This window comes from Puntigrus tetrazona, chromosome 20, assembly GCF_018831695.1.
Source record: "Puntigrus tetrazona isolate hp1 chromosome 20, ASM1883169v1, whole genome shotgun sequence".
In the NCBI taxonomy this organism is placed as follows: domain Eukaryota; kingdom Metazoa; phylum Chordata; class Actinopteri; order Cypriniformes; family Cyprinidae; genus Puntigrus; species Puntigrus tetrazona.
The window spans coordinates 11,243,899-11,270,531 of NC_056718.1; the positions used below are offsets into that span (position 1 = coordinate 11,243,899).

The 26,633-nt window shown below is 38.0% G+C and overlaps 1 pseudogene; it reads left to right on the plus strand.

Annotated features, from left to right (window-relative positions):
* The first annotated feature begins 7,079 nt into the window (after positions 1-7,079).
* LOC122324321 lies at positions 7,080-25,642 on the plus strand (annotated as a pseudogene).
* Positions 25,643-26,633: the final 991 nt, after the last annotated feature.

A 26,633-nucleotide genomic window follows, 5' to 3' on the forward strand; every position in this document is an offset into this window, starting at 1 on the left:
ATATTGATTAGTTTTATAAAATGTTACAAATATGCACTTACAGTGAACAATTTTATATGTATGGGTTAACCTAGATTAATGGAGCACATCCTACCTAAAGCACTAACAAAGTAGTTGTATTATTTTGAATTATACATTGTATTATACCTCATTCTGTTATACTTTTTAAAATAGTCTATATTTCAGCATCAAAACAGATAATAAGCTTGAAAACATACATTCATTTTTCCATGGGGATATGACAGAATCATGAAAATGGGCATTACAATGTGAGTTTGCTGAAAGAATGCTTATATAAAAGCATTTATATACTGGTTTTATATATTTATATATTGGTTAATATAATTGCATTCGTCTGAAAGAAGAAAGTTGCATACACCTAATGCTTGAACGTAAGTAAAAGACTATTTTTCATTTTTGGGTGAACTAACCCTTTAACTTTACTCAATGGCTCAAAAGTATTTATGTAGATCTTGTGTTAGTGTATGTTCGAGTCCCAGGAATGCATAAAGTGATATAACACTTTTAATGCAATGTGTTGCTTTGAATAAACATATTCACCAATGTAGTATTGTACTAGAGAGGTCTATGGAAAAAGTATAAAGAGGAATAACAAGATTCTGAACTCATTGAAGAAAAGCTCTAAAAACAATTATGGTGCCTTTAGTTAAAAGCATGTTAGCTATCAAACACTTTTCAAAGGTGTTGAAGTTATACATTTTAGTAGCCTATCTGCAGCAACTTGTTACACCTCTGAAAAGACTCTTGTTCTTTAGTGATATTTGACCAAACAGCATTCTGCTTTGATGCTTAAAGTTTGTGAAGATTGTCCTCATGTGATCTTATAATGGGACATTATTGACTACTATTGACACCTCTTCCAATACAGAGGTATGTGCATGTGAAAATAAACTTCTTTTCTCTCACAGCAGAGCTGACGTATCAACTGCCCTCATCAGGGACGTGGTGACAGCTTTATAACCGCCAAAATAAACACAAAACCGTATCATACAGGCTAGCGATAGATAGTGCTACGATTATGCTTTACATGACCAAGGAGAATCAACTGAGACATGAGACGGGTACTGCATAATATTCTTATATGTTTGTATTGGAAAACAAGACAAAACTGCATAGGGACACTTTTTGCAGTGACTAATTTTAAAATACTGTTGCATTTATGGGCTGTGCAAAATTATAATAAATTATATGATGTATTGCAAGTTACAATACGGCAACAGGGTGTGAAATTTTTTAAATAGGCAGAAATAAATACGTGACGGTGAAATGCATTTTATGGTTCGAAAGAGAAGTAAAGAGTCGCAAAGTGTGCTCGTCCCATTTCATTATTATTAGTTCATTATTATACTTACTAGAACCGAGCTATAGCTAAATGATCCTTAATGTCTTTTTAAAACCAACTCTCACATTTTGTCTGTTTTGTTGGTCGCAATCATTAAAATCTTAGTATTCTGTTCATTCCAGTCTGCTAAATCTTGAGCTTGTTAAAATAGATGCGTAAACCACAGCCAGCCTTTTTTCTCACACAAACATTTTCTTCTACGTAAGTAACCTCAACTAAAAATACATGTCAGCACCACCAAAGCCATATCATGTTTGTCTTTCGCTTCTTATTAGCCCATTTATTCTGTATGATGAGAAGAAGAAGGGGGGCGCAAGCATCTTAACCCCTATTTGGTGCAGAGGGTGTGAACAATGAGGAGTCTTCATGCCGTCTGCCTCGTGGACAGGAGCAGGCAGGAGGCTTGGCCTGGGGAAAATGTTCACCATATCACATGTGCTGTGCTGAACCCTAACAAGTCTGGAAGTCTGGTTCTCCATCTTGGACTGGTTTGGAAAAGGCGATAGCGCTGGCAAATGCGATCTAGCTTATATTGGCCTGACAAAAGGCTTAGGTTTGAATCTCTTCTGGGTCGCTTACTCTCCTCCCAATCTTTATCGTCCCTTAGTTCAAAAAAACAAAAATTAAAAACTCTTCGTGAAAGCACAGTTAACGGGCAAGTGTGAATGTGACAGGCTACCAAAGAGGGATCTTATCTGCATTCCATCAACTGTAAAGATAGCATAAAGAGGCAAAACACGCTCTCATCTTACTTGAGTTCAAACGCACGCACACAAACACATCTGTTTTAAAGTCATGTGTCATTTGATCGAGAGCTATTAACTCACATAAAAATAGTTTTTCTTTCTGTACTTTGCCTGCGGACACGCATGGTGTGGGGTGGCTCTGTAAACACATACAGAGGGGCCTCTGTCCGAGACTGCTGGGGTGTGTGAATGTATGAGGCAGAAAGACATGTGGGATTGTCGCTTGCATCAAGCCGAACAACCAAGTTTTAACAAGTTTTAAATTTGGTCAGATCAGACAAGGAAGCTGTCTGTTAAATATTTTATTGCACTCTCTTGTGATGCCACTTAAATGTTGTATTTAATGGATATTAAAGGATGGCGCCGTTTATGAAACGTTATCCACAATGTATGCGAGTGCACCTTAAGGCCTGATATTGATATGACAGATCACTGTTACTTAAACAGAAGAAACACTTCCCCTGGGCTGAACATGTTGTACTTTTGAGTGTCTGATTATTTAAGCTTGATTTGAAGAGAGTTTGGGTGGTGGATCAATGAGTGGTGTTATGAGCGAATATTTATGGGACTTACTGAGGAGGTTAATAGTTTGAAGCGATCTGATTTAATTTAGATGGAGATCATGTTCCAATTGAGGCTAACCAGCTGACCCCACGTGATTGGCTATTCTTGAGAGAGAGACATGAAGCGAGACCTGCGCTGTTGGAGCTGATTAGTGGTGGATGTTATCATTTAATTAATCAAAAATGGATGCAGCTGGAATTAATATTATGAAAATAACGTGACCTACCTTTATTCATTTATAGAGGATGTTAGATTGTGATCTGCCTGTTTGTAGCAATAAGCCACGAGGTGCTGTTGCGGTAATTATACAAGAAAAGAAAAAACAACAGTTTACAGATGATAGTGGGTTCTTTTATAAACTTGTGGCAACAAACATTATAATTAAAGGATTAGTTCACTTCAGAATGAAGATTTCCTGATCATTTAATCAGCCCCATGTCATCCAAGATCTTCAGTCGAAAAAACTTGGGAGCCAACAAGTTGAAGGTCAATATTGTAGCTCCAGTGCAGCTTCATACGCGACCCCAGTGTCTTATCTAGCGAAACGACTCGTCAGTTCCTAAAAAATAAACATTTATATACTTTTCAAGCACAATTGCTCATCTTGCACTAGCTTGACATCACACCTTACATCAGGCATGCTGGTGATGTAGGTGGAAGAACTGATCTTGTACAAAGCGAATGTGCAAAGAAAGTCAAACGTCCTTTACATAAAAGGTAAAAGAACGGGACATTTTTTTAGTTGGAGAAGCAGTTGCTGTTGAGTTTTTGCCCCCTACCCTACCTTTCTGTGAACTAAAGTACACAGACGAAGAGCTAACCACGCGTGACCTTTCCGTCATACTAGTTATGTTTCAATTAGTAGTTTTCCTCTGTGAATTTTTGTTTATTTCCATTCAACTACTTCCAACGTGAAAAACCCAGGTGTTGTTTTTCTGTAGATGTCATTTTAGGGGCACTGTAGAATTGAGACTCAACTATCAGTTTTGCATATTTTATAAGCGCAATATTTGTCCAATATGTTAATAATTAATTTTGTATTTTGACATTAAAAACGTACTTGCAGAGCTAATAAACCTTGAAATGGCTGAGAGAGATGGAGAGGAAGATAAATAAAGTTGGCACTTTCTAACTGCACCTCTTTCAGACTTTTCACATAATACATCACGCAGGTCAAAACAAGTGTATTTTCAACAAATACAGACACTCGTTTGACTTTTGAAACAGGTGCTCTTTAACCTTGCTGTAGGCTATGTTAGCTCCTTTTGAACAGAATTGTGCTCTTGAACAAAATTTTAGGAGTTTTTCCCAAAATAGCCTGAGAGAACGAATTTTAAGCCACAGATCATCGGTGGAGGTTCAGGCATTTTAAGCAGCTGAGATGAAGCTGATCAATGGTTGCCTTTGAGGCAAACTTAAGAGCGTTTTCTATTAGGTAAGCACCTTGCTTTGATAAAAATTGGTGTGGGCAAATAATTAGAACTACTGTAAAACAACAAAACAAGTGGAAACTAACACATTTAACTTAACTCTTGGTCTTCACACAAAGTACTTGCATAACTTGAAATGCACTACTTTCATTAAATAGAAAAGAACCGCTTAGGTATTTAAATATCTTCTGCTGTATATACTATAGACATCTGTTTAAATGCAAAGTAGTTCACAATAAATGATAACATTATAGACAATATGTAACTACAGGCAAATTCAAACTCCTATCACATGCTTACCTTTACCCCCGCCACAACCCGGACTCGTTATTCTGTCAGGCTTTGTCTTAAAATTCAACACAGCAGTCATTAAGCAAATACAGTCACTGTGTTCATGGGAAATAGATGAATCAAGGAGCCCAGGAGCTTAAAGTCATCTCATGAGGTTTGTGAGCATGACCAGACACAAGCCATCAGCCTTTTGGACGCCCGAAAATCCTGAAAGATATGTTGTATTAAGAAAGCCTGCAGCATCGAATCCACTTTCTCTCTTTATTCAGTCAAACCTTTAAAAAAAGTAAAAGCAAATAGGGAATGACCATGTGAATTCTCTGAAATGACTGCTTAATGTTTGCTTTGTTTGACACCGTAATGGGCCTTTAATTGGAACCGCCATTATCTTATTTACTTGACTATTGCGTTGGGTGAAACAACACGTAAGCATGAACGATGAACATGAAGAAACTTCAGAGAGATATTTTTGGGTCCAGAAGTTTCAATTTTCCACTCTACCCATCAGATCTGACTTAAAATGACTACCCAATATTTTAATATTGCAAACGAAACTGGAAAAGTTAGCACAGAGTATTTTCAGAATATAATTCGAAAAAGAAAAGAAGGAGAAGATGGCAGAAGAGTTTGTGTTAATATTCTGAGACTGACCAAATGACTGACAAAAATATATATATATATTGTGATTAGCAGTTTGATAAAAGATAAATAAGCAAATGTAAGGAGGAAAAGGAAAGAGAGTTTAAGGAAACATTTATTTACCTTAGCATACACGGCCTTGGATTCATGCGATTTTTTTTTTTTTAGAGGAAAGGCAAATATTATGGTTTCGATAAAGCGTAGGGGTGACTATAGTTTAGTATGGAGTAACTATATACCCACATGTAAACAGCCTGGGGTTGTTAACTTGGTTTGTTCATGATGAAAATGTTAGAGAGCATAGTGTGGGGAGTCTGCTCGAAAATATCTTTTGCAGCTGTCTAGCTCAGTTTTGCTTATCGACCAAATTTAAATGTAAAAGTAATTAAACCAATCATTGTAAGTATACCGAATTACTATGACATATAAATTGCGCAATTAGCTTAGTTTTATTAGGTCTTTCCTGTCACAGAATGTAAAGGGTTCTGGTTACTCATTATTTCCCTGATGCCATTTATTGTTTCTTTGCCGGTATGCCCTATGTAAAGTGTACTATTTGTAATATCATAGATTTTAGTTTAGAAACAATCTTCTGTTAAGCTTTCTTCTTTTCCTTTATGCATATTTTGTTTGCGTCATATAATTTATATTGTTACGTTATATAAGCCCGATCTTGCTCTAATTTGTGCATATTTTAGAGGTGGCTTATTCATTCAAATTTATGCGCGACCTCACTCATACGAATCAATAACATTTTGTTAATCATAAGTATTTTACAAGTTGTCGATTCGTATGCATTTGAACGAATGCCTTACACCTAACCCCGCCCTAAACCTCACTGGAGTCTTAGATAAATCAATTGAGGTCATAAGAATTTGTATGAATTAGCCACCTCACAAATACGTATGAATTGGTTGTGAGATCATGCTATGCTTAGCATGCCTCCGTCAATCCTTAGTTTAAAACTTTTTGTCTCACTGTGTTTTTATGCTTTAGAATACATTTTACTTCCCTAACGGTTTTGTTTGCCTTATTGAACTGTTTCGCGTTTCAGATTTGACAATTCAATATTGAATTTAAAAGAAAACAGGCTGTGTTTATCTCTGAGGCTGGAATGATGACAAATCACAAGATGATACGAACAAATGGGAATACAGCGGAGACAACTAAATCGTATGAAAACGGGGTAAATGAAAGGTTAAAGGAGGGTTAAAGGTTAAAGGTCATCTTAAAGTCCTGGATCATATGTTAGAATGACAAAAGGCTCGGCAGTGTTCGCTAGAGCATTTAAGACAAGATGAGCAATAATAAAACCCAATACAAATACAAAGCCAATACAAATATTGTAAATATCTCCTATAAGATTAGTAGAGATATAAAGCCTCTCACTGACATTAATGACAAACACATAAAACAATGATCATATCCTCCCACTCAGTCGTATGCCTCATTTGTTTCATTCTCAGGCAAAATTAAAGTAGCAAGACCGTACAGATGAGACTCATCTCGCTGCTAACAAAACTAATAAATACCACAATGTGTCTGATAAGCCTCTTCGTTGTGTCACATAGCGAAACAAATCAGTGCTTTTATGAAAGGGAATAAACAAGAGACATACAACCTGCCTAAATGAGTCACCTATCACCTCAAGCCGTAAACATTATTGCTCTTCTGAGATAAGATAATGTGTCATTTATTTTATTTTGCAGAAACGTTTTTTTTTTTTATCCAGCTGGAAAGCGTAAGTTTTTTGGGGTCTAATAACATTCCAAGTCTATGCAAACGTCAATGTTTTTGTTGGGAATTTACCACTGCCAGCTTTTATAGAATTTTTCAGGGCCACCGATAACCGCTTTCCTTAACCATATTTATCATAGTTTCTTCTGGCGAACCACGTGTCACCCCGTGGCACTCTTAACCTCGTTTGTGCGTCTCAGGTATGACTAGCGCTATTACTGTTGATGTTGCCTCCTGTTCCGCCCACGCGCGCTCGTCGTTCCGCATGACCGGCGCGCAGAGTACAAGGTAGAAAACAACGCTGTCCCTTTAAGACAGGAGTGATCGCTCCGCCAGCGACCGTTCCGCGGCATTATCGAGCTCCAAGACTACCAACACACATGAGCTAGATGGAATTATAACAATGGAATATCACTGCGTTCTGTTTACTGTTTTGTTGCAGTTAATCGTCCAACCAGGTAGGGCGACTATTACCGCTGTTAGGTCCTTTCTTGGTCTCACTTTGCTTTGAGGAAAGATAAAAAGTTTTGCATTGGGGTGTAGGGATGTACTGCACTTGCTGTAGCTGTGCACCCGTAGATGACAGGCAGCGGGGTTGTTTAAGCATTCCTCATGCGCGTTTAGAGACTGCTTATACCTGTTGCTTCTTTCTTTTAACTACTTTAGATGTATGCAGGCTCTCTTTACAGGGCTGTTAACGTTGCGCGCTCTCTTATTTTCCCAATGATGAAGCTCTCTCCATAAGGAGCTTTCGCACCTCGGGCGCGTTCTGTTAGTTCGGGACTCCTCGAAATAAAGCGTCCTAACGCAGCAGAATTTCCACTGATAATCCCAGCGAATCATATCCTCTTCACTTACCGCGCGGAGGGGTCACGCCGGCGATTTAAGCAGTTACAGGAACCTATCGTTGAAACAAGATATCGATCCGGAGAGCCGCAGGTGAGAACGCAAAGCCGATCCCCGCGCGCTGCTCTCAATTATTCATCACTCGGGCTCGCGGCTGCCTGTCTCCGCAACAAGTGGAGGAACACGAAGCTTTAGACATAATTAGCGAGAGACGTGACGGAAAGAAAAAAAAAGCGCACTTAATTGATATGGTTAACTTCGTTAGAGAGTTAGAAGGATATCGTGGGGAGAAGGGTTGACTCTTCTGGGACCGAACCCCATTTTTAAACTAATTATGCGGGTTTTACAAAATATATTAAACACGGCTGCTAAGCAACTTGTTTTAGTAACCGGATAGTATCATAATTACGTGAGGAGGCGGCCATAACAGCAGTGCGCGTCTTGGACACTTTACGTTAGAATAACGTAATTATTTCACGCTTGGTTAAGGACGTCACGCACATTAGCTAAAAAAAAATGCGTAAGATTGGGGTGCCGAATGCGGGCTTTCGCGCTCAACAAACTGAGCTCCTCGGAACAGCGATTTTTATTGCCTCGCAAAAGCAAACGTACAGTTAACGCTCGGCAAATTCCGTGTAATTTCCTAAAAACCAGAGAAACCGTTTTGCATGCTGCAACCTGACTTTCCTTTCGCCTGCGCACGCTGGCACCCCGTGGACACATCAGATGGTCTTTTGTAGCGCGCAGATAAGCTCTTATGGATGTTCTGAAAGACGAGGGGCGAGTCATTAGCTGGACTGCATCTGTTAACTGACCATTGCGTATCATGTGTTCAGACATTTATCCTTGTGTGACTCGTGCTTGGAAACAAAGACGCCGCTTGTCTCACGGTTTCATTCGCTAAAATAAAGGTGCTTGTAACAAGTATGTGGTCAATTTGAGTTTCCCAAATCTATTCGGTTCCATCTTTTAGATCCCACACACGCGGATACGGGGCTGCCCGGAGGAGCCCGCTTGTCTCTTCGGGGATCCCGTTTAGAGTGAGCGTGGTCAGCTAAACGCATGCAGCTCTGGTGTGGTTTTGGCGTGAATCTGATCGTCAGCTTTGTAACGCCAGAGGGCTTCAGCGTTCAAGTGACTATTTTGCATCGGGTTACTTCTAACACCTAACGACACCAAACAACAGCCGTGAGAAAATCGTTTACATGGAAATATCCCAAGTTAATATTAGAGAGCTCTGATGTGCGCGGTTAGAATGGTTAGCCTATGCCCAGAAGTCGGCTTTCTGGTGGGTTTGTGACAGGAAGGCATGGATATGCCCTCGGACCGGTACCCCTAGTGGCTGACGGTCGTGTCACAAGTTACAAAATATAGTTCATATTTATCACAAAGTGAAGAAAAAATTGCGAGTATGTAAAAAAAAAAAAAAAAAAAGGAGGAATTTTGTGAATACAGGCTAAATATTGCCCATACTGGCGGTGCCATTAATTATCTTGTCCTTTATCAAGCATCATTATCTTAAAGTGAACACAGTTCCATTACATCACCTGTGTTCAACAGCTCATAATGTTGTCGTAATGGTGTAATTTAGATAAAAAAAACCCCTCTCTGTACGGTTTAAATATTTACCAGAGAAACCCTGAGGTGCTGGGCCGTGCTTGTCTGCTCGTTGAGTTTCTGTGAAGGCCTTTCTCTCGTCCAGTGTTTCTTATTTGTTCTTTTGTTCGCTGATAGTGTTTAGGATCCCGGAGAGGACGAGTAAACATGAGCGCTTGTTGTGTCAGGTTTTTCTCTGGAAGGACACCTGACTTTGCAGATACTGTTTTCTTGGCATAAAGTGACGGTTTGCAAGGAGAAAAGCTACTCATTAGGCTAAACCACAGCTTGCGTTTTTTTCATGTTATCTCATTTTAGCCTGAAGCGACTATGGAAGCCAGTGCATACCCCCAACCCCTTGTCTCCCACTTTCTCAGAAAAAGAGTAAAGAATAGTATTAGATTTAGGTCATTGAACACATTTTAAAGGCTATTCAAAACTACTATTCACATGTTTTCCACTTTTAAAACATTTCCTTTACACTTTCGTTGCTCCTACTTTCTCATTATTTATAACAGTATTTTCCAGGATAAAGTATTTTAAATAAATTTATATATAACATAAAACACACACACATATATATATATATATATATATATATATATATATATATATATATATATATATATATATATATATATATATATATATTAACAAACAAAAACTTTTGTTTTGAATGCGATTAATCCAGAATAATGACATATGTACTTTTGTAACAGCTAAAAATAAAAACAAAAACCCCCACAAAAAAACATGCAAAAATTTCTTTTTAATTTTAGACTTGCAAATAGCATGAGAGAGGTATATCTTCAGTGTTAGAGGTTTTTTTTTTTGCTTGTTTATTTTTACATTTTCACTCTATAGGACAACGGTTTTCAATCCTGTTCATCTGAACCCACTGCTCTGCACATTTTTCATGTCTCCTTATCTGACACAGTCATTTGAGTTCATGGAGCTCTTTCCTAATGAGATGATGAATCAGGTGTGTACATTAGGGAAACACGCAAAATGTGGGTCCCCAGGAACAAGATTGAAAACCACTGCTACAGCACACGATACGTCAGCTACATATGCATCTGTGTTAGTCATGGTATATAAAATAATTTAGTTTTACCTTTGTTGTTTTCTTCACTTATTTTTACCATTCTCTTATGCTCTTTTCTTAGATTAAAACTCTAATATGTTGCCTTTAAAGGTTGTAGCTGAATGGAGAAGGATGCTATAATTACGTCAAATCTTGCACAACTGAGAAAGGGCCATTCATCTTGTTAAGAACTCGTTTAGAGTTGTCTGACATCAAAATTCTAAAGAAATTGCTATTATAGGAACTCTGAGGCCTTTTTTTTTAAAGATTTGTTAAGTTGTGAAACAGTTTCTCCCCCTTAACTGTCATTTATGCAACCCGAGAGGACTTTGATTTGAGTGTGTGACTAAATGCGTATGCGGTTGGTAAATTATATCAGTGTTGGTTGTACTTTTTTTTCAAAACCAGCACCGTAGTGTTCTACCAATTTGACAAATTTGGCAGGTGCACACTGACTCTTTCCCGCATTCCCCACGTTAACTCTTAACAATCTACAGTACTCTATTGCATATTTGTCACATTCTGAACTATTTTGTCGTCCACTTGTGTAGCATGTTCACTCGCTTGTTTCCTCTCAGCCAGGTCCACGCCCACTATCACCCCCGAAGGACCCCAGCTCACAGTACCGCTGAACAGCGACTTCAGCTTGCATTGTCAGAGCAACAGTTCAGTGCGCTGGCTGCGAGAAGGCCGTCCTACGCGGATCCTAAAGGAACAAAGAGAGGGTCAAGTGACAGTTCTTACAGTGAACAGAGCAGGCCCACATCACATGGGGAGATATTCCTGTCGAGAGGAGAAGTCTGGTGAAAAAAGCTCCATCTATGTGTATGTAAAAGGTAAGTCAGCCTTTTGCATTTGTGAGTCAGTATTTTAATTGGGATTTAATAATGTCTGGCTTGAGTGACATGTCTGTAGGGCAGTATTTAAAGAATTCTTCGACTCAACTTTGTGTTCTAGTGTCTACCGTCTGCATGTGAGATAAAGTATGTTTTAGATGTGTTAAGTTTGTACAAACATGTTAGCAACAGTAGAGATACTAGATATGGTATATAGTACGTCTGCACCATTGCATGTACACAATTTTTAACATTTCATGCTTGATGTTTATGTCTTTCTCTCTTGCTCTCCCTCTCTCTATTAACACACTCTCTAGCATCTCTCATCTTCCTGTGTGGTTCCATTTTTGTGCCAAAAAGACACTATGGGTATTAACAGATGCCATAAATACCTACAATCATCTCTCTGTATTCACTAGTCACCCCAATGCCTTTATTTAAACATCTATTACAAGTTAATACAAGCATGTTCTTTATAATCCCAACAATAAACACCTCAAATTGATCCTTGGCATTTTTGGCAGTTGACACAAATCGTACTTATGTGAGCACTGCAGATGTGGGTTACTTGTATGTGTTTTTTTTTTTTTTTTTATGATGGAGGGTAGTTTTTCACTTTCAGTCTTTTTGTGACACTCTCTCTCTTCTCTGAGCTTTAATGTCATGATCTAAGCCCCTTGGTTGTGTTTAATTGGTTTTTGATTTAGCATTCCTCTCAGCAGATCCTGAAAATCCCTTCAGGAGGAACATCATGTTTGACTTTGTTGCGGGAGAAGGAGAAACAACCACGCTCCCGTGCTTGGCCACAGACCCAAACATGACAGACTTGCACCTGCAAAAATGTGACGGACAGCCCCTGCCCAACAGACTGCGCTATTCTTCCAGTATTGAGACGGGCATAACACTGGAAAATGTCAGGAAGGATTTTGAGGGATGTTACGTCTGTGTCGGGACTCTGGAAGGCAACACAGTTAAATCCGGACAATATCAACTCAATGTCCGCCTCGGTGAGAAAGAAAAAGAGATGAAATGAACATTAGGACAGTTCATTAAAAACAAACAAACAAACAAACATGTATGCATAATCATTTAAGCTTGAAATACTATCTTACAAGTATAAGATAAGGCAGCAATTGAATGTGTTTTTGCATTCAAATTTATTCATTACCATTCAAAGTTTGGTTTTGCAAAGATGTTGCCACAAAAATATTTAGCAGCTCAACTGTTTTCATTGTCATGTGATGATAATAAGAAACGCTTCTTGAGCAGCAGATCAGCATGTTAGAATAATTTCTGAATCATGTGACACCGAAGACTGGAATGATGCTGAAAATTCAGCTTTCCCACCTCAGGAAGAAATTACATTTTAAAGTATACTAAAATAGAAAGCAGTTATTTTAAATTGTAATAATATTTTACTAGATTTCTGCTTTACTGTATTTCAAATAAATACAACTTTGCTGCACAAAAAAAAATAAATCTTTCAAAGCATTGCCTAACATTACCACCCCCAAACTTTTGAATGGTAGTGAGTAGACTTCTAAAGCCACTTTTAGCACTTTGTTTTTATTGTTTGAGGTATTTCGAATATTGATGTTTGCAATTTATTGCGATTAATCTGATTAATCATGTAATTCACTTGATTAAAAAATGTCATCAATTGCCAGCCCCAAATAATGCTAGAGGACACACACAGACGGCAGGCACACACGTCCATGTTGACCCACTGTGGCTTGCTCTTTCTTTTCCACACTTTCTTATTGATATAATGCATCACACTTCTTTGTTTTTAGTTCCAGACGAACCTCCTGTTATCACTCTGGGTCAGGCTCAGAGAGTGCTGCTCATCCAGGGGGAGGAGCTCTCCCTATCCTGCAACACCTCAAATGTCAACAGCGACATCACAATCAGGTGGAAGGCTCCTCAAGGAGTGGTAAGAGCACTCTCATAAACTAACCAGCTCTCACACCTATGTACTTGAGCGTGTGTGTTGTGCACCATGACCTCTCTTTGCACACGTATATACTGTGCATACTGTAAGCTTTATCAAATACAGCCACCGTTCCAGTCGAGAAGAACCAATGTTTACAAAAGCAGACCTATATAGTATGAACGCACGTCCCAGTTAACCTACTTAATGTAGTAATGTGTACCCATGATCAATTTAGTGTTTGTACTTGATAATTTAAAGTTGTTTGTACTTGATATTTTGCCCGGAGGCTAACTAGATCTTGTGTGGTTTGAGGTGCTTCTTAAATTCCATATGTCCATGTACTGCATAGTTGTGTGTTATTCAGAAGAGAAATGATAGTGTAAGTTTAGAATTTTGATTTAGCTTGCAATTGAAAGAGCAAACATAATGCACAATTGCAAAGTGTAATTGTATAATTCTGTACTTATCTCAATCTTGATTGTTCAAACACAGTTCAGTCATTAATGCAAGTCTACCGAAAAACTCGTAACTCTCCTAAATTTTCAGCACTCACAGCTGTATTTTTGGCAAACTTGAGCTGTGAGAACACAACCTATGTAAACAGATCTTCAGCATTAAGACTCCACTGGCATCAGAGACTGGGATTTGAGAGATGAATGGCATGCTTTGTTTAATATAAAGATTATAAAACAGCCACACCTACACATAAAGACAACCACAGACATTTTACCCAACACAGGGTCTATCCCTCGTCTCTTCAGAGTTGCCCAATAAGCTTTGCGTCTGTTTTCCTTTTGCATGTGCCAAGCAACCATCAGTGCTGCAGTTCTCGAGTATCCTGACCGAACCCATTTCTCACCTGAGGAATGCCACCCTAAACCTGGGATCTGTAACCAAGCAGGATGCAGGAAGTTACAACTGCGAGGCCCGGAACGAAAAGAGGGACCAGTGCAAAGACGGTCTGGGTCGAAGTCTATGGTGAGTATCGTTTCAAGTATTTCTATATATGATCATCTGACTATTTAGCGTCAATTTAAATGTTCTCAAAAGAATAAATAAATACATGTATGTGTGCAGATAAAGGCTTCATTAATCTAACAAGTGTGAATAACAGCACTAAGAGAGTGCGGGCTGGGAAAGCCTGTCCTCGCGTGTGGTAATGGATGCTTACCCGCAACCTCACACATTCTCCTGGAGCTACAGTGGCGTAAAACTCACCAACACTACTGATCATGTCATCACCAGTCGCTCACATGGAAATAGGTATGAGATTTTCTTCCGTTGCTACAAACAATTCTTGTTTTTCCTATGTAGTAACTGCTAGGGATGCACCATATATCATATGATATTGGTATTTATTGAAAATATTGATCAATACTGTATATTTAATTGTGTACTATTAATGCTTAATCTTTAAAATACTATTCATTTATAAACACTTTTAAATAGTAAATCTCTCAATAGTTTTTTTTCTAAATAATGTTGGAAAGCCTGCCTAAGTTCACTTTTTACATATTTTTTTATATAGAATTATTTTGTAGAAAATACATTAGAATTGTTAAGTTTTTAAATCAGCAAAAAAAAATTTTTTGCATTTATTCACAGCGCTATAACAGATAATTCATGTTTTTTTTTCTTATTTCTACAGTTACACCAGCGAGCTGAAGCTAGTGCGTCTCAAGGTGTTAGAAAGCGGCGTTTACACCTTTTCAGGCTCAAACCGAGATGCAACCGTCCACCAAACGTTCGAAGTCCATGTCATAAGTGAGTGAGAAACATTTAATGCAAATGGCAAATATTTAGCTTTTCCACATCTTATGTGATATATGAGTTTTGTGTGTATTCTGGTGTATTCATATTTCTTGAGCATTTTGCTGGATAAAAGAACTTGATTGTCTTTTTAAGACCCTGGCTTAAAGCCCACTAACAATAATAGAGGCTGTGTAATAAGAGATAAGAAAGGACTGGCTTTCAAGACTGCAAATATGTCATTTGTCAAGTCATTTTGTTTTCTGTTAGAGTTATTGATCACCAATTACAAACAGATGAACTTCTCAAACAGGTCACGACTAAAATGTTTTATTTCTGCCGTTTTAATGCCAACAAGACAGCTGTACAAACATGCTTCCCACTAACCAAGATTGTAAAACTGACCCTGCACCAATCTTTGCTGTTAGGTAAACCACAGATTGTGTCTTATGACGGGCCAACTGATGGGCAGGTGCGCTGTGTGGCTGAAGGTTACCCTACTCCTCAGATCAAGTGGTATTACTGCGACCAGCCCCATTCAAGGTAAGCGTACCAGTTTTGTTTGTTTCAAATACATCCACAGCTACATACAATGGGCTCCAAAAGTTGCTTTCAAATATTAGCAGCATATCCATTGAGCAGTGTTAACGTATTAGCCTCTCTGAGGGTACATTGTGACGCAGCATGGATTAGCTACTAACCGCTAACTTGATGTTTGATGATTGGACAACAAGGCTTTAGCCTATTATTAATAGGGATAAGCAATTTGACTCTGTCATGATTGTGACATCTACTAGCAGTCATGTGACAGCACCCAACGACATTAGAACAAGCTGCTTCCATTGGGATGTTTATTCTTGAATAGTGGCGTTGACAGAACACCTTAGCATAGACTTAGTCACAAGCTCATCCAATCAATTCCTCATGATGATCAAATCCAATCTGGATAACATGCCTTGCTTCAATTTGAGCATGTAAACATGTAGCGCTATGTGTCTTTTGATCTTGTTCGTGCATTGCTGGCTTTGTCTGTCAACGGTTTGATGGTTTTCTCACCGAGCAGACATTCCATTGTTGAGAAACTATTGAGAGGTTCCCACCATGATAAACAATGTAATTAAAGATATCACTCAGTAATAAAGTGACGGAACAGGAATGTAAACCAGTTGAGTTTATTTGTTCTAGCTTTATATCCAAAGCTAACTTAAGCTAACTCAGCTCAGTAGCATTCATACTTCATTTTAAGAGAAGAGTGAGAAAAAGTCGAGAAAACAAATCAAATAAATCAAAGTACATTCCACTCTGATGTTTTTAAATAAAAGAGCCCTTGAGGTTTGTCATTTTGGTGCCTTTTATTTTGCTTTCTGCAACACAGCACCTGCATGCAATGAGAGATGCTTATCCCATCTATATCATGCAGTGATGCTTAACATTTGATCTTAAAATCTACATGAACTCAAAACGACCTTTCAAATTCCTGACCTTATCATAAAAATTAATCGGTGCATTTTATTCTAAAGAAAAATGTTGGGTTTCATCAAAGCTGAGTTTACTAAAATGATTATTTAAAAATGATTAATTAAACGAGGCTGAAGTAATTAATAGGGGAAAAATTAATGAAACAAACAAAGTAAGTAAAAAATGTGCACTGAACAAAATGAGAAATGTTGCCTTGGCTAGTAAATGAAATAAGTTTGGAATTGAAATAAGTTGAGTTCAAATATATTAAAGCGCTAAAATAAACTAAAACTAAAATAAAATCAAAAAAGGGCCAAAGTATTATTTTTAAAAAAAGAAAATGAATAAAAATGACAAAACTTAATTATTAAGAGTTAAACTAAATTGAAAGCTGAAACATATAAAAAAGCTATGAGATAAGGCTATGAAAGTATTTGCACCTAGCCTTTGTCTTGTACAGTATGTGTTGATGTGCATTGAAGTTGTTATTTTTTAAAAATTAATTTTTATAGCTTTTTATGCAGTGTTTCTAAAACAGTTCACCACCTTATGGTTCATGCTTATGAAAAATGCAAAACTATTTATAACTGTTTAGTTTGTTGCATGCCTCCTCAGATGCTCAAATTTGCTGAATGCCACTCAGGAGGAGGAGGATGTTGTCACTGTAACCATGTCAAATCCTCCCTTTGGAAAAGGCACAGTGGAAAGTCGACTCAACATCACCAAGAACAGTTACGCCACCCTTGAATGTGTGGCATCTGCCAATGGAGAAATCGTTTACACTCTCTTCTCCATCAGCGGTGAGCAAATAACCTCCAAAATCACACGCACACACATGCATATACATACACACCCCTTCAGACAATGACTGAAGACTCTAGCTAGTAATTACTAAGACTCAGACGACTCCACCCACAAACCGCCTGCTCTCTGTTTGCTGATCCGCTGAACCCTCATATTTCACACAAAACTGGATAGCACTTTCATCATCTGCAGGCTATAATATGATTGGCTGACTCCATGCAACTCCTGAGAGTATGGGCATACAGGTGTTTTTTTTACTCATGGGATCAGGTTTTTGAGTTCAGTCTCTTTGCATATTACGACCCGGTGTATAGGCTGTGCTCATATGTCACAGATCTGGGTGTGAGTCTTTGCTTTGGTGTCCTAGTGCTAAAATGTTTGGTTAATTTTGTTGACTTGTTTGTTTTTGGGATTTCTTCCATTGTTGACTCTGAGGGCACTGGCTAAGGGCTAAGGGCCCTAAAAATCTTAGCTGTCATAAAAGCAATGTGGTGTACGTATTCAAAAGTGAAGATATATTTCATTTCTGATTACAGGGAAGCAAAAGTTTTATTTATTTGTTAATTTGCATGTTTTTTAGTTGTGGAGTGAAATGACGATATGTACATTATAGGCATTTTGTGTATTGGAAAAATACAGAAATAAAAAAACACTTTTTTTATTTATTGGTACTTTAATTCAGTAGGAATTTGTTATATTGATCAAAAGTTACAGTAAAGACATTTCAAGTCAGCATATTAGAATGATTTCTGAAGGATCATGTTACACTGAAGACTGATGGCTGCTGAAGATTCAGCTTTCCCATAAAATAAATAAATTACAATTAAAACACACAAAAGTTACTTTTAAACTGTAATAACATTTGACTGTATTATTGTTTTTTTTGTACCATTTTTTTGCATAGATGCAGCCGTGGTGAGGCTTCATATTTAGACTTTAGAATTTTTTAAATGGTGCTGTACACCTACAATCAAGATGAAGAACCTCGACCTTGAGTTCTTCCAATGTTTAGTATTCATCTTTTGCACATCATAGAAAACCAGGAAATGGAATGAGACTCAGAGACCTCGACCCAGGTGCTTCTCGTTTCCCAGGAATAGTTAAACAACCCAAGAGGAAACGCACATCTCCTCACGTTCACTCCAGCTGTGCTTTTTATACTGCATCTTTTCGAGAAAATAGAAAACAGCTGCCAACTCGCAGGTCGCCGCTCGTGCTCGAGCTCAACCCTGTGTAGGCAGACTTTTGGATGAGACGAGATAACAGCAGACTATTATATAAACAGAGGTGCTGAGTTTTAGCCCTAATCTTGTTTCTTTTGTAAACCTAGCATTACCAACTGTTTTGGATTATCCCCCCAGTTTAGGGGGGGTTTCGTTTTGGTTTGTTGCAAAACACCGGGTCTTTCCACCCCAGTTAGTACTGGTATTATTGGTAAGGACAGAATGGTTAACAAAAGGTCATCCACATCCATTTCAGTTTGTTTCTGGTACATTCACTTTTTCAACCACATTCATTGGGGGGGGTTTTGTACAAGTTGTTGACTACTGCTTGTTTTTTTTGTTTTTTTTGCATTTTCTCAACTAAATTAGCCTTAAGTAAAAGAAAAAAATATCTTTAGTTGAACATTGACCTTTTGTAGAGTCCATTGGGAGTTTTTGCCAGTGTGAATTAAATCCACTGCCTAAGGAAAGCCTGGTAGCTGATGTGGAAACTTGTTTAGACTCTTAAGGTTTGGGCTGTAGCGGTCCAGGAAAACCAGTGGGACGATGAGCTGTAGGCTAGACTGTTAAAGCTGTTCATCCTCAGCTGAGCAAGATGCAAAAAAATGTCCGTTGTTAAGGTCTATGTTGATTTGTGGAGTGCTTGATGGTATGCTTGGATGCAGTGTGATGATAGATGGATGGACGAGAAAAGATGGGGAGAGAGAGAGAGACAGAGAGGAGGGAGCAGAAGAGGACTGTGAAAGCCAGTGGCAGGTTTACAAGGGATTACTTCCTGCAGAGTCTGCATTCTTGATTTGAAATGGAGAGAAAGCTTCTTATAGCTTAAGAGCTTACTACACCGCTCAGAACAACGCAGAAAAACAATAACACACCACGCATGAATACATACACACACCTTACAAAAACACAGCTACACTTACAAAAAGTGAGCGGCAAAAATCTTCAGGAAAGAGTTTGACCTCAATGCATCAGTCTGGATTATTCACACCTCAGTAAAAACAAGCAATTATGACATAGTTCCACTTTGAGCCACTTATTTATTATTACTGATTGCTCTTTAATGCGTGTGTATTATTTGTTAGACATTCCAGAAGTGTAAAGGCTGTGGTTTTGTATGGAGTGGAGTAATCATTTTTATTACAGTTGGCACATTCACTTAAGATCCGCTGTGGTTTTCTGAGCTGTGTGTATTGATTATCCATCGATGCCTTGTTCACCCAAACACTCCGGACAGGTTACAGGCGGAGAACGATGAAACTAAATCAATGTTGTCAATGTTTCATAATCAAAGGCTTAACGTGATACAATATAAAATGCAAAACATTTGTAACACTTTTTCAAAATAATGCTGTTGGTGAGCCTTGTATGCAGCCTTGGTGAGCGCAAGAGACTTCTTTCCAAAAAAAAAAGAAAAGAAAAATAGTAAATAAATTCAAATTCTTACTGACCCTAAACATTTGAACATTACTGTATGTCATCTGTTTTGTCAATGAAAACACAAAAATTCTATATATTCAATATTTGTATTCATATGTACAAAACGTTATTGATTATTGCGTAGCATTTATTGTTTATCATCCACAACATGAACAATTATTATATTGGCCTGAATTTTAATATAATATAATAAAGAACACATTTCTTGTTTGTTGTTGATAAAACACATGTTCTGCATGTTTCTGATGGCAACTGTATGTGGATTTTCTCTCGATAGAAAACACTGTTCCTCATGAACTCTTTACACCATTGCTCATCGGTTTTGTTGCTGCAGCTGTTATCCTGGTTCTCATCCTGATTGTGCTGTCCTACAAGTACATGCAGGTAAAGTATCATTCATTTCATAGTTTGTCTTTCAGCAGAGGAAGCGCATGCTGACTCACTGAGGTAAATTCGTTAATTAGACAAAATCAAACAGTTTTAATTCTCACCGCATTCAAATATGTCACCTGTATTGTTATCCCAGCACAACTTGTTTTTTGGTTATTTGATATTAAACATGATACTCGATACAATTTACCTGTCACACCTGGCATCCCTCCCACACTTCAGGGAACTTATTATTTACTTAACATGTCATAAGACCTGATGTTTCACTGCACAGTTGTGCACTGTTGCACAGGGGTGATCAGTGATACACACATAAAATGACCATTCATTGTTGTTTGAATAATTTATGTCCATTTTACGAAACTGTTATTACTCTGTTTGTTTTCGTCTATGAGAGCGCCTACACTTGCAGTAACTGAATCTAATGTAAAAGGTTGTTTTGCTTGCCTGGAAACATTGCTTATTGCTCTTTCCTGTCTCCTACAGAAACCTAAATATCAAATACAATGGAAAGTTATAGAAGGTATCCATGGGAATAGCTATGTGTATATTGACCCTACCCAGCTTCCATATGACCACCAGTGGGAGTTTCCAGAGATAAGCTGCGTTTTGGTGAGTTAAGTTCCTGAATCAATCTGCTTTGACTTGTCGGACCTTATAAATCATATTCCAAATAATTTTTTCCATATTGGAATATTCTTTGTTTAAACATTATGTTTGGACAGGTTTACAAGTTTTAGCGCACAAGAAACCATAAAGGCCTTTTAAAAGCTTGCTTCGTTTCTTTGGCTGTTACATGGTTTGTGACACTTGATGCAACTGGCAGCTTGTGACATAGTATCATATCTTCCCCATAAAGGAACAGCCATATCCGTCAACAAACAGGATCTAACAGGATCTAGCATATCCCGCTTCCCCCACAAAACCACACCTCCTTGATTCAAAAAAACAAGTCAATGTTCAAGCTGAAAACTGGTTTTGGATCAGTTTCCAGGAGCATTGACTGTAAACAGCTGTATAAAGGGAAATGTGAAATTTATGCTATGTCGATTTTCTGAGTTGGTTTTGCATCCTTTCATTCCCAGGAAAAACCCTCGGATCTGGAGCATTTGGGAAGGTGGTGGAGGCCACTGCTTATGGGATGTCCAAAGCAGACACGGTGATGACCGTAGCTGTGAAGATGCTCAAACGTGAGTTGAAAAGCAGCATAAAACACATTTATAACCTTATGAAATATGAGTAGCGAGTAACAGCACGGCATGTTTAACCAGCATGTTTATTTAAGTAAATAAGGCTGTGTGTAAAGACACACCAGAAATGACATAAACCTGCATGATGAGAAGAAAGGAGGTTAAACATTTCCAGTAACCCACAATTTATTGGTTCCCAAAGCACTCTGGGAATGTTAGTTAATGTTTTTCAAAAACTGAAACCTAAAAACCAAAGGAATTGTAGACTAACATAAGGGGAACATTCAGTTTTTTGCTGTTTTATTTATGCTTGTATTTATTGTGTTGTTTTGCCCTACAGCAAGTGCCCATGCCACTGAGAAAAGAGGCTCTGATGTCAGAGCTGAAGGTGCTCAGTTATCTTGGCAACCATATTAACATTGTCAACCTGCTAGGGCCTGCACTATTGGAGGTAAGAGGCTAAGGCTAGATATGGTTTTTCTTTGTGTGTTGTGTTGGTCTTCATTACTGGACTGGTCTGTTGCACAGGTCCAACTCTAGTTATAACGGAGTACTGCTGTTTTGGTGACCTGTTGAACTTCCTGCGCAGAAGGAGAGAATCCTTCTACTTCACTACACTGGGGAAGATTCTTACTATAGAAATGTCACGCTACAGCCAGAACCAAAGTGAGTGTGATCAGAACTGGTGAAGTGTGATAGGGTGAAGTGCTTGTAGGTTCACTAAAACCAGCCTGCATTTGATTACAGTGAGAACAGGAGTGGATACATGACCATGAAGCCCTCTGTAATGGGACTTCTGTCCTCTGAAAACAGAAGATCACTTAATAAAGGTTGGATCACTGCCTGTTCTCTTGAAATCTCTTTTCCTTTCATCTTGTCTCTTCTTGCATCACCCAATGTCTTTTGTTTTGTTTTGTCTTGTCTTGTGTTTGATTTTCTTATCTTGTTTGCTCCTCATCTTTCCAGTTCTCATCTCTTTTCATGCCTTCATTTTTCGTATCTTCTAATATTGTCTCTTCTGCCTCATCTCACTTTGTCTCATCTCTCTTCTCATGACTTCCCTTTATCCTCTCATCTTGTCTCTTCTGTTTTTCATTCTCGCCTCATCCTCCTATGTCTATTGTCTCATTTTGTCTTGTTCTTCTCTTCTTGTCTCTTACTATCTGTTTCTCTTATACTGGCTCTTCTCTTCTAATAACATCTCATCTCTTTTGTTTTGTGTCTCCTCTTATAGTCTAGTCTTACCTTTTCTTTCCTGTTCTCATCTCAACATGTCTCTTCTCATATAATGCCTCATCTTTTTTGTCTCACTGTCTTAATCATCTTCTTAAATAAATGTGTCATTCCTTCAGGTGATTCCTACAGCGATTCAGATGCAGTTAGTGAGATTCTACAAGAAGATGGCATGACTTTGGACACTGAGGATCTTCTCAGCTTCTCCTACAAGTAGCCAAAGGGATGGATTTCCTGGCATCCAAGAACGTAAGTGTTTTTCTCATTTATTTGCGCTCTGTCTCTCTGACAGATACTGAGTTTTATATTCCGAAGCAGTTGCGGTAATCCCATACTGCAGATCTTCTCACTCTTCCTCTACAATGCCACAGGCTCACATTCCGTTACCTGTGTCCAGTCAAGGGTCGGGTTACACAAGGTCACACACAAGCGCATACATGTTGTCAAGCACATGCACACACTCATTCATTGAAGATCATGCTGAGAAATATCACATTTCTCCACACTGGCAGCAGGTCCGGTATTCAGTTGAGGGCAAGGTCACTAAATTAGTCACACTGTTGAGCAGGCATAGGAGTTTTTGGTCAGTGAGTTCATTTTAGCACCTCTCTGCTGACTTATAACGCTTCTTTGCTAATGAGGATTTTAATATTGACACGGTTATTGTAAATACCTGAGAGTTTTGACAGTCTTGGCATGTAAGAGTAATTCTAAGCAAAACATTTAAATCAAGTCAGTCCCCTCGCTGGTCATTTTGATAATACCTCCAGGTTACTCATTTCTATGCATGTTACATGCATACAAGCACAGCTTCTATTGACTTAAATTGCAAAAAGCCAAAATCTCAAAAGCAGTCAAGATTACGTTTCAATAACATAATTTAAACCAGCAACACAGACTTAGCTTAAACAAGTAGTCCGTTCTACGCCCAGTTTGCTTTAATATGTAATCTATTAGTGTGTATATGTTAACCTGTAGTTCTGCATTTGTGTTTTACGCAGTGTATTCACAGAGACCTGGCAGCCAGAAACATTCTCTCTTACCTAAGGCCGGGTGGCTAAGATCTGTGACTTTGGATTAGCCCGGGACATCACTACTGACTCAAACTATGTTGTTAAGGGCAATGTAAGTATTAACTGCCATTACAGCTTTCATCCTTGTTGAGACATGTATTCAGATGTGAATTACCCAAATATCACACACACTGGTAAGACGATGATGCAAAACAAGTCATGAATGGGATAAATTGTGCAATATTAATTTCAAGAATTTGCATAAAGCAACCAGAGCTTTGTGGACTCTGGTAACAAGGTTGCGGTCTGAATTTAAGCTTTTCTGATCCCGCCTCCTTCGCTGTCCCCATTTCATTTTAGTTCTGTACTGTCATCTGCCACCGAAGTCCATGATGCCAAAAAAAAAAAAAAAAACAGAATGTTATTTCTGGCTACCACTACAGATATTTGCATCCTTATTTAATGATCTAAAAAGCCCAAAGCAACAAACAGCCAAGACAAACTTGATCTATAGTATCTATAGTCTTTGTGTCAGTATTCTTTGTGTATATGTATTCCTCTAAATCTACTGAATAATTAAGGTAATTTCAATCTACATGTTTGTAACTCAGAACAAAACAGCATCATTTGGGGTTTCCAGATGCATGCTTTTATTTTAAATCACTTCTCTTCTAGTCACAGACTGAACCTGTCAATAAATGTGTGCTTTAAAGCTCTTCCTGTGTTGTTAAGGAAGGAACGTTTGTAATAAGGCTCTTCACTTTGTAGGCTCGGTCTCCCGGTGAAGTGGATGTCCTCAGAGAGCATCTTTGAGTGTGTATACACCTTTGAGAGTGACGTCTGGTCTTATGGTATCCTGCACATGGGAGATCTTCTCGCTCGGTGAGTTACATTTAGCTCATAATTATACTGACTTGTATCATATACTGTTTTTAATCCAAATGCTGACAATCTGCTTCTGTAGGCAGTAGTCCTTACCCAGGTATGCCTGTGGACTCTAAATTCTATAAGATGATCAAAGAAGGATACAGAATGGAGACACCAGACTTTGCCCCAAGTGAAATGTAAGTCTGAGCTGTAATTAGTTAACATTTCTTTCTGTGGGGAAAAAACATGACAAGGTAATGGAAGCATTTATCATGTGCACACTTCTAACACTGTTCCAGTAACACTAGCGCCATCATGTTGTTGTGTTTCAGGTACGAGATCATGCACTCATGCTGGGATGCCGACCCTTTAAGAGACCTTTCATTTTGCAAGATAGTGGAGAAGATCGAACAGCAAATCTCAGACAGCACCAAACATGTATGTCTTCCTTTATTCTCTTTAGCTCTCAAAACAGATGGAAGGGTCACTGACATTTTTGGTGGTTTAAGATGTTCTTTTAAAAAGAAACATTAAATTGTACATTTGGAAACATGAAATGTTTTAATTTTTGTATTAAACTATTAAAATAGAAAATGCGGACATTAAATCAAACATATGTCTTGACATTATAATTAAGAAATGTCTTTAAAAATAAAATAACTAAGTTCTTTATTAATTGCAATATTATTTTATACAAAATATATAAAAAATGTGTATCGAGGAGATTGTAAAATGGCATGCGATGTGACTCTGTAAAACAGGTATTATGAATTATTAATTAATTATCCAGAAAATATATTTAAATATATATTTTTAATGATTATTCACATGTATTTATGGTGTGAGAAAAATATTATTTAATATTAATTTACTGGTTACAACACCTGACATTTTAGAATAATTTCAGTAAAAAAATTAGTTTAAACTTATCAAAACTATATTAAACCAGCATGAATACAGTATTTTTCCAAGAATGCACTGACTATTAAATGCATGAATATTTTTCTAAAAACTACATCTTTACCGTTCTTCTCTTCAGATTTACTTAAACTTCAGCTCCAGATTGCCTGCAGCACCAGGGTCCACGTGAGGAGTCCAGTTCTCACGTCCAGCGGCTGTTAAACTCAGTCGGCAGCACCGCCACTCAGCCCCTGCTCTCCAGCAACGATGTCTACTTGAAGGAACAAGTCCACTTCACCCTCCGGTCTGAAGATCAACCCTGAGCAAAACTAGGTGTTCCGGCAGATGCCATTCATCTTTGCCCTGGCTAAGCGCCATTGTAGCTTTCAGACATACACGAGGACATCATAAATCTCTTTTGGATCCAAGAGCAGTCATAATCTTTCCAGTCAACTTTCTCGCAGATTGTGTATATAAGCCCCCTGCCAGAAAGGACAGTGATGGTGTGCGTTCTATTAACGTTTCATGTATTCTTTGAACTGTGAGATATTTGGAATTTTTGAGAAAGCTAATAATCAATGCTGGTATCATTCCATGGTACTATATCTCCAAAGTGAGTCTGCAAGAGGACTGGAATATGTTTTCTGTAGAATCCCTTTATTATATGGGATATATAAACACAATAACGCTTCTTTTGCTAATTGTCAAGTCTTTACAAGTGACAGGAGTTTGACTCAAGGAACAGGCTGATTCAAGTCCGAGACTAAATGAAATCATCACAGCGAAAACAATGGAAATGACTTTCCCAAAAACATCTTTCGATATCCAGTTTGACACGATTGTCAGTCGAAAAAGAGTGTAAATTATTCTCCTATCAACTGCTCTGAAGGTCATTCAGCTCATAAATTCAAATATCAACCACTTAAAAGCCTACGCTATTTGGAAACTATGTATAAGCAGCAATAACTCAGCATTGTAACACTGACAGCGTGATTCATGTTGCTGCGCAAGCCAAATACGAGCTACCTATTGCATGTTGAGTTCAGGATAGTATTTTGTGAGTTGGCAGCTGAAACTGTTATTTGTTTAAATAGATCAAATTAAGGCACATTTCAGTTCACTGTCGAGAAAGGTGTTTAGACACGAGGCAATTCTATATCACAGTTCATCGCTTACTTTGAAAACTCAGTGAAATTTTGGTTACATAGCAGTATTATATTATTGGCTTGTGTTGTTTTTCCTTTTAACCAGGAAGTGTAATTCGGGACCGCAAAATGATCCAGTCAAGCAGTAATTCAAGC